Raw genomic sequence first — 10,236 nt, 5'->3', positions numbered from 1 at the left:
ATTGACATGAAAAAAAGTATCTGATGTGAAATGTAACAATTATTATGTACTGTTGAGTGAACTGGTTCTCGTTTGAGTATTCCATTGGAACTGTTGTGTATTTATTTCTGTTTGACTTGAGTATTGCTGCAGAAAGGAAAGAGACTGAACAAAAGCTTGAAACTAAGTGAAGCTTAATTTCTGTGATTGTGTTTTCTTGAGTCAATAGTGGCGTGAAACAAGGATTTGTGACACTTACTACTATTATTTTCTTTGTTTTATTTCATTTTATCGAACATTTAGAAAAATAAATCTGAAATTTCTGTCATCTTGGAGTAGGGGCATTCCTCCTGTCTTGTAGGCTGGTAGTAGGAAAAAGGTTAATACATTTTATTACTCTCTGGGAAAACTACCGTGTACACTAAGTCCTGCAGCCTCCTCCTCACCAGTCGTTGCTAAAAAAGGAAAGCATATTTGGTCAAGACAGATTAAAACATACTTAAATTAATAAGTACAGGAATTAATCGCACTAGGAGTGGGGACCTAGATCTTGTCATTTTCCTAGACGTCCAAGATAGTGCAGAAGAAATACTTACCCCTACATTGTAGTGAAAATTCCCGCTACAAAGAGATATTCTGAGGAACTGGCTAGTCTACGGAAAGATGGATTGGTAAAACGGAATAGTGAACTCTATATACTTAATCCCGTGCTTCAATCAGATGTCATCAGAGTTGGTGGGCGACTGGACAAGGCTATGATGCCTGAAAACGTTAAGCATCCAGTAATACTGGCCAAGGATCTACACATTTCAGATTTGATTCTGTGACAGATTCATCATGACATCGGACATTGTGGACGAAATTACATGCTGGCTCCCTGGTGCTAGCACGGCTATAAGAAGAATTTTGTCCAAGTGTGTGGTCTGCAGACATCTTCATGGAATCCCGGGTCATCAGCAGATGGCAGATTTGCCACAAGATAGAGTCACACCTGACAAACCACCATTCACGCATGTTGGAGTGGACTGCTTCGGTCCTTTTGAAGTTAAAAGGGGAAGGAGCGTTGTAAAACATTATGGAGTGATATTCATGTGGCCGTATGTGACTACGCCACTCCTACTTATCTGAAAGGTGTGGGAGAACCTATTTACCCACCAGACTAAAGACTTTCCCCACGCTAGTGTCAATCAGAATGAAACAAGCTGGAGGCTGATGTGCAAAAGCGATACAGTAGTTTATTGATAATCACATTAAAATTGTATTTCCCTTTTTGTTTTGTTTATTACCAGTACTACTAGGTCAAAGACTACGACCATCGGTTACCATGGGTCCACAACATATAGCGAACTATAGGGAATAGATGGGCAGCACACAGATCCTGGTGCAAAACGGGGAACCACTTTTTTTTTTTAACAAACAATTTATTCTATAGGCCTACTATGCTACAACTTCCACAGCAAACGTGACAGCACAGCATTAACTTGTGTGTCTCCCACTACAAACCACAGCATTCCCAATAAGAATCACAGCAGCAAAGTGGTCACCTTATCACATCCAAGAGGTGCCCGCTGTCCACCTCAAATCCCGGGTCAAAGCACAGGCTAGGATTTACACATACAAATAAATTAATAATGCACATGAATAACAACCCAGAGTAGGTACTTTTGTGGTGGATTACCCCACCATATTGCACAATGCCCAATCCCAAAAAGAGAAGAGAAACCATTTACAACTGCCCTCTTAACCCTCTGGGGTCTAAGGTGTTTTTGGGGTCCTTGAGATGTTCTGACATGCCCTGACATTTTTGCTTTTTTCAGTTGCTTATAAACATATTAATGGCAAAGGTGTAAATTCACTCTATATAGCACAAACAGGGCTACCATCATATGTGAGCACCATGCATGTACATGTTTGTATTTTTGAGAGAATAATGTTTATGCATGGTTATTGAAAAAACTAAAAACTAAAGTTTCTGAAATAAGGCCATAAAACACATTCTAAATATGTGTCAATAAGACTTTTGACTAATGGATGTCGTCGCCTAGAATTTTTTCTTCAAAATGATGTGAAAATTATCCTGCCTAATCATTCATATAACACAATACATTGATTTAAATTTTGCAAAACACTCTCTGTCTGGAAAGGCAATATGCGGAGTGGGCGTCAACGATCATGCATATTTAGTGGTTCGCACCTGGAGACAATGGGGCCGCATACTTAATGAGCCATTCATTCAGGTGTGTCACAAGAAAGAATGCAAGAGCAACAGTTGGAAGCATCTCATGTTTTTTTTATTTTTCCACAAATTGTGCTTGCAAATTGGCCTATAATATGAAAAGGAAAACATGTCTAGTAATTGTGCAGTTAAATCTCATACTGTATTTTCAGTTTTGGAATATTTATCCTCTCCCCAAATTTGTCACTTATAAAACACAATAAAAAAATATTTTAAAGAAAAGGCTTATATTTACCTTTTATTAGTTTGTTTACATCTACCTTTTTTTTATTATTATTAAAAAGGTTACAATTACAACAACAATTCAAGTGTAATCTTTCTTTGTAAAAACTAAAGTATACATTTTATCATACATATTTCAAAGTTAAGGATTCATTACTTGAATATAGCCTAGGCTACATTGGAATAAACACTATAACATATTATTTGATTACTTTATTTTTGACAAAACATACTATATTTAACATATGAGCAAAAATTGGCAAACAAAAGCTTATTTGAGGTGGCAGATATTTTACAGTAAAAAATGTATAATCTATCCAAAACTAATCAATGAAATGTTGTCTTTCATATGTCTCTAACATAGTAACTTTCGTTTTTATTATAAGAAATATAAATGTTAATTTGCAGTTTAATACGTTGCTTATACAAATACATTTTATTTCAACATATTTCACTCGATTTTTACTCAGTAGCCTATAGCAATACAGTTTGCTAAAAGCGAAACATTCACAGACAGAAACGATTCAAATTTAAACCGTCTTTTGCCAGTTGTGGTAAACAGCGGCATCTCTGCCGTTCATTCATTCATTCATGCACAGATAAGCGCCGCACTTGAGAATGAAAAAAAAACTTACTACATTATTCCATAGCCTCGGATCTGTTGCTCCTCGTACTTCTGAGGTAAATTTTCCATTGTAGTATTATTCCTCACAGCGCTGCGAGACTGTGTAAACAAGTACAATGATCTGATGTGTTTTCTCGAGCTGATGTGGGCGTTCACAGTTTGCAGGATTGCCTCAGTCATCTGCGTTTGAATAGCGCGCGCTCTCCGGGGCGGGGTCACATTACATCTGAATGAGCTCTAATTAGCTCGAATGGAATCGCTCTCTTTTAATACAGATTTCACAAGCTGAGAATATTTGTTTTTTATATATTACTTCATTTAAAAGAAGAGAATTCAAGCTTCATGTCTGTGTGTCTGTATGTCTGTTTGACTGAGTATTCGCTGAGTTATGGTTCATTTTCGGACGCGTTTCAGAATTGACTACACTGACAGAGAGAAAGCAGAACTCGCATCATGTTTATTTTTCTTTATTTGGCGAAAAGCATAACACTTTGTTTTTATTGTGAGTATACACAAAAATAATACACACTTAACAGGAGAGATTGATGTATGAAACTGGTTTGTAAGATCAAAGTCAACAGAGTTTTTGGACTCTCGTTTGAACTGAAAAAAAAAAAAACGAGCAAATCACGCCGGCGTGATTGCCGACCTCAGAGGGTTAAAAAGAGGAAGTGCGCTTCTGTCCCAACACTAATAATTCATAGACACGGCATGATACAAAAGCTAAAACACATAATAATTCACAGTATGGGAAAACAGTGGCTGCGACGTCCTACAAAATCCACAATCCTACAAGAGAAATTAAAACACATTTATTCAGTCGTGCAGTCATAACTCATTTACTCATATTATACAATATTATACTATAAATCACACGTAAGACTAACACTTAACACATACAGGTAATAGACCAAACACTCACAATCAACGGGCCTCGAGGCCAAAGTGCTTCTAATGTGCGTGGCTCCGTCACTGAAGCCAGACCCAGAGAAATCACGGGCTACACACAATAAATGCGCATAAGTCATTGCCAAACTAAAATATGGCTACAGCTTAGTAAACCAACAGGTACCTACTTTTACGAGGAGATCCGCCCAAGCACACACTGCCAGTTCAGCATTTGCGATGCAGCTCCTAAAGCTTATCTGTTAACCCTCTGAGGTCGGCAAACGCGCCGGCGCGTTTTGCTGGATTTTCTCCACATTGTAGCACTATAAACTTAAATTACTCCGTCATTTATGGTCATACAGAAAAAAGAAATATAAAAAAAGAATCTGTGATATTTCTACTTTTGTATGTGTCCACTTACAATCAAATCAAAACATTGTGCTTTTGTAAAATAAAGAAAATAAACAGGGTGTGCGTTCTGCCTCTCCGTCGCGGTGAACTTTTTTTTCTTGAGCACGTCTATAAACTGAAACAAAACTCAGCGAATACTTGTCACACATTTATGAGCCATACACCTTTATAAACATTTAAGTGTGTACTTTTAAATGATCGGGTTCAAAACGAAAACAAATATTTTCTGTTTAAGTAATTTGTATAAAACCAACAAGATGTCCAGCTTCTCAAACGCTTGCTCATTACAGTTAATTTGGCCACGCCCACTCGCGCAAAAGATATTCACATGCAAATCTCCACATGGAACGCGAACGCGCTCGTTACCTCAACAACAAAACACCAAAACACTTCACTTCACTTTTCGTCGAGTTTGAAAGACGCGCCTGAGCTTACATTGGATTTAGGCTACCTCAGAAGAAGAAGAACGCAATTTGAAGACAAGAAAGATTTAAGGTAAGAAATTCTTACATGTTTGTTATTGTTGCATAAATGTCACATTGCAGTTGAACTGTTGCTAGATATATGGGGAATATTATAATATTAAGACCCGTGTTTACTGTTAGGCCTACTGTGTTTGTGGATATCTGGTCAAACGTAGATATGTATATGGTAACCATAATGTTTATATTTGAGCGCGATCGCGTTTGAATGTATCAGATTTTGCAGCGCGATCGCGTTTGAATGTATCATTTGAAAATTTGAAAAGCAAAACACACCAAACGGCTTCATGTTTTTACTATTATCTCATTTCATATCATCATAACTAATGGAAACATTTGAAGTAACATCAATATATTTTTCTCTAGCTTGGTTGTTACTGAAATATTTTGGAAGATTTATACTGCTATCTATTGTTATTATTATTTTACCCAGCACTGCGCATAGCCCATGCCTACAAGGCACAACAAACCTGGTGTTCATTATTTTATATATTGTTGGAAACATTTGTGTGTGTGTGTGTGTGTGTGTGTGTATTCTGTGAATTTTAAAAAGCAATTTTAACCAGAAAAATCTAATATTTATTTCCAAAATCGTGCAGGCCTTTCTCTTGATATCAGTATGTTCACTTTTTTTTCAGGGCCCAGATGCCACTGAGTCCTGCCGACTTCAACATTCACATGAGTCTCTGGAACATGAACATGGTAAAGTGAAAATAAAACACCTTGGAAATGAAAGGTACAATGTTTTTAGGAATGGCACAAAGGTCTCTGTCTTTCAATAAGTGCTTTTTTGCCATTTGTTGTGTCTATTTGGATTATGTTGTGTAAATAAATCCAAACAATTTAAAAGCCATTCTTTTTTAAATCTCCTCATTTACAGTATTGTGCAAGGTTGCTCAGAATGAAAGGGGCCTGATAGCTCCTAATAGGGCCGTTAGGGGAGGTTCTTTGTCTTTCTCAGGTGAGAAAAACCATACATATTAATGAGTTCTCGCATAAGGCTTATTCACACAAAACACGTTGTAAAATTTTTAAATCAATATATTGTCTTCTCTGAATGAGCAGTCAGGGTGATTTTCACATAGTTTTGAAGCAAATATTCTAGGCTACGTCATACAATTTTCAAAAGTCTTGTGAAGAAATAATCAGTAGGGGTTTCATGGCCTTATTTCAGTGAGAATTTTTTTTTGTATTTTCACAAACCACGCATAAATGTCATTATCTCAAAACTACAAACTTTTACATACATGCTGTTGATATATTATTGTAGCAGAGTTTGTGCTGAATACAGTGTAATTAGACTTTAGCCATGAAAATGTCACAAGTAACAGAAATAACCAGAAATGTCAGAGCATGTCAGAACACCTCCAGGGCCCAGAAAACAGCTCAGACCTCAGAGGGTTAAAGGGCAATAAACATAAGTTTCCCAATCACGCTGACCAGGGCTACCGTTTCAAACACTTAAGTTATCCTACGCACCTTGGTGGGGGGACGGTATCTGCGAGAACGGTTAGTAATGCTTCTGTTCAGTCGCCAGTTACATTCTACAAAATAGCTGATGGTCAAATCACCTAATCCCATTTTACGAGGCTCACATCACATCAAAGCACTTTGCAGGGATACATACCAGTGATAAAGCTGACGTTGTGTTTGTATGTTGCCGCTGATTCGGGCCATTCTCCAAAATCACTGCACACCAGTGCACTAATCCCGCATGTACTCGCTGAACATCTATGAGAACCAAATTTCAAGTAAACACCATATACTGTGATAAAATATACAACTAGCAACGTCTACCAGCAACACCAAACAATTCGAGCTTACCGCGTTTCCACTCCTGTCCACTCCCCCTGCCTGACAGCTGAGTCCAATGCACTATTCTACCCCAACGGACATTATCATTTATGCTGCGTGACTCTGGGTAATGAAGTCCCACTGGCTACATTCACATGTTTAACTATAAGAGCTGTTCACCTTGAAATAGCAAATTCTCTTGATACGGATTCTTTCATCCATGCATTAAGACGATTTATTTCACGTCGAGGACAAGTTGTCGAGATCCGTTCAGACAATGGGACAAACTTTGTTGGTGCCCAACGTGAACTGCAGGAGGCTATAAAAAACTGGAATCATAATCAGATCAATTCATTTCTGCTTCAAAAGGGAATAAAGTGGAACTTTAATCCTCCGGCTGGTTCGCACTTTGGTGGAATTAATTGGGAACAGCTTATAAGATCAGTAAGGAAGATTCTAAATTCTATCCTTAGAGGGCAAAGTTTAGATGAGGAAGGTCTTTACACACTTCTTTGTGAAATCGAATCAATCCTTAACAATCGTCCAATATCCAGAGCATCGCTGGATGTTAATGATTTGGAAGCCCTTACTCCAAACCATCTTCTCATCTTGAAAACAAAGCCAACTTTGTCACCTGGACTATTTAACAAGGACGATCTATATTCACGATGACGTTGGCGACAGGTCCAATACATGGCAGATCTATTTTGGAAAAGATGGATCGGGGAGTACCTACTTCAACTACAAGAACGCCAAAAGTGGCTGGTGAAGAAACGCAATTTTCAAGTGGGAGATATTGTGCTTGTGGTGGATGATACTGCTCCAAGGAGTTCATGGATAATGGGCAAGATTATTCAGATGACAAAGGATAAAAGGGGATTGATACGTCAAGTAAGCATCAAGACCAAGAGTTCCTGCTTGACCAGACCCATTACTAAAGTTTGCCTTCTTCTTGAAACGGAGGATTTTAACTATGCTATTCTATGACCGACTGACTAATTGACTGACTGACTTGTGAGAGCTCTCAAATGACTTACTGAAGACTTTGACTAAAGACCGTTTTAATTGACATGTTTACTTCAGTTGATTACGGACACTGTTCACATTGAAGAATTGGACATTTACATACAGTACATACACACACGTGTATACATTGTTTATTTGTGAAATAAAATTTTGCGATTTCTATGTATGCAGATACATATTCAATGATGTATAACTTGCATGATTGTGTTGTATTATGATTATTACAGTTTTGGGGTGTAATAATCAGGGGCTGGAGTGTAGGTGCCAGGTTTGGGTTGATGTCTTTTGTTTAGAAATTTTCATTTTCGGTTTGTTACATCACTTGTTTTAGGTGCATATTACCTGTTAGTTTGCGTGTGGTTGGGTTGGAGGAAGGGGGTGAGTAGCTGGGATGCTCACTGTCTGTTGACAGTTTTCATTTCATTTAGATTTATTTCATTTCCTTTTGTTTACTTTACTGTCATCATCATCATCATCATCATCATCATGTTGCTGTTCTTTTCAATGTTATAATAAATCACCTGGATCAACAATGGAATCGCATCAATAATTAATCCCTCTACTCAGCTTCTTAGCGGTTACTGGCTGCCGCTATACCGACAATCCCAGGTAGCAGTTTCAAATGGGCCAACAATGTCAACAGCCACTTTTTCCCATGGCATAGATGGAAAAGGTACAGGTTGTGAAGGTGCAGCACGAACAGTTCCATTCTTACTCTATACCTTTTAGGTAACAACATGTGGACTACAGCGCCATCTCCTGGCAAGTACATAAACACAACACATACATTTCTAAGGACTCCAAATTATCAATATGAACAAAACCTGAAAAATGTTGTTGAGCTGTTTTAACTGAAAGCAACTTGCACTGGCATATACTAAAATATGTCAGTGCCATTGTTTTGTCTCAAGATGCACACCAGTATTTTCCCCCTCCTTATTCTCACTATATCATATTATATGGGCCTTAAAAGCCTGGTGTATCAAGTATATGACAAAACATAAAACACATATGCAGTTGGGCCAAACCTTGACCAAACTCAGGTCAAAGTAAGGTCTCGAGGGGCCCTTTTGTATGCAACCGGGCACAAGATTCCAGCTATTCTAGATTCCTGACTATTTTTCCTGGTTTGTGAAAATAGTGTTGCATATGTTACTCTTATGGAGTATCGGGCAACACCATTAGCTAATGGATATATTGTCCAGCAGAACTGCTGATGGGTCGAAAGCTTCGCACGACAGTCCCAGTTATTCCGTCATTGTTGATCCCAGGCTGGATGGACATGGATCATCTGAAAGCAGAAGAAAAGGTTAAGAGAGAAAGAAACAAGGTAAACAGTTTAATAAAAGACACAGAGCACGACTTACCACAGTTGCAACCCTGTGAAAAGATATCCTTCCAGGGACAGCAGACCCCCAAAGGACCTGACGGACTTTGTGCATATTAGCAGGTACTATTGGGAGAACTAGTTGATTTGCTATGGGGCAGAATAAACCCACACACTCAGTAGAACGAAAAGGCCGTATACCCCACCCTTCTTAGTTATTAGAGGAAAATAAAGAGGTTTAAATGTTAATTTTTTATTCTGTGTTTTATTTGTGCAGATGTAATGTGTATAGAAAGTGTTGTGGGAAAAAAAAAAAAAAAAAAAAAAAAAAATATATGTGTAAATCTCATAAAGGAGTTATATGGTTAAATACCGCCTCCTAGTGGGGAGAAGGACGAACAGTTGGTACGGCTCCATCCTTGAGTAACAACTTTTTAGCTAAACCTGCTTTGTATTGACCCTCGTTCACAAATCAGTCTGGTGTTAAATGATTAGCGCAGACATGAACATTTTTAGGTAACTTGAGGGGCACATTCACATCAACATAAACAAATGACCACTAGTGATCCTCCAGCGAGATAACTTAAAATGAATTTAAATATATTCCTATAATTCATTAACTTTATTATTAATGCATTGGATTAAAAAATAACATGCTAAAATACAAAATAAATTATTAATTAATAAAAAATTTCCGTCTGAAACCGGAAAATGCAACGTGCACCACAAAGCTCTCTGAGTCAGGAGTTTCGCCTCAAACATAATGGACAAATTTGTATTTCAAACAACAGACTCAAGCTCTAACAAATTCTTCAGTCAGTGATAGTAACATTACAGATCCACTTTTGCATCACGACTGTCGCGTGGTGTCACGACGCCTCCCCACATTTGTACGTTGATGAGCGTTCCTTAGTTTACTGCTATGGGCGTGGTTTTGACCGAGCGGGAAATGTTGCGTATTTAAAACCTGCGAGAGACTCCCCCCCCGTCTCCATGCTCTACTTCTATTGGATAGTCGCGTCGCGTTCAACGGAATTCATTTGCATAAAGATGGGCATCGGCCATCTTTTTGACGCGCAGCATTTTTCCAAATGAAGCGCCGCCTTCCCGGAATGCTTTGCGGGCAAAGATAGAGAGACTCAAGAAGAAGTGACCACATGTAGACAACATTTCTGAATGGTTAGTTGATGAATTTATGTAGCTTATGTGTAGTTATCTTCTAGTCATTGATTAGCATATTCTGTCT

This window comes from Squalius cephalus (genome assembly GCF_949319135.1).
Source record: "Squalius cephalus genome assembly, chromosome: 13".
Taxonomy (NCBI): domain Eukaryota; kingdom Metazoa; phylum Chordata; class Actinopteri; order Cypriniformes; family Leuciscidae; genus Squalius; species Squalius cephalus.
This window is presented reverse-complemented; position numbering follows the sequence as displayed.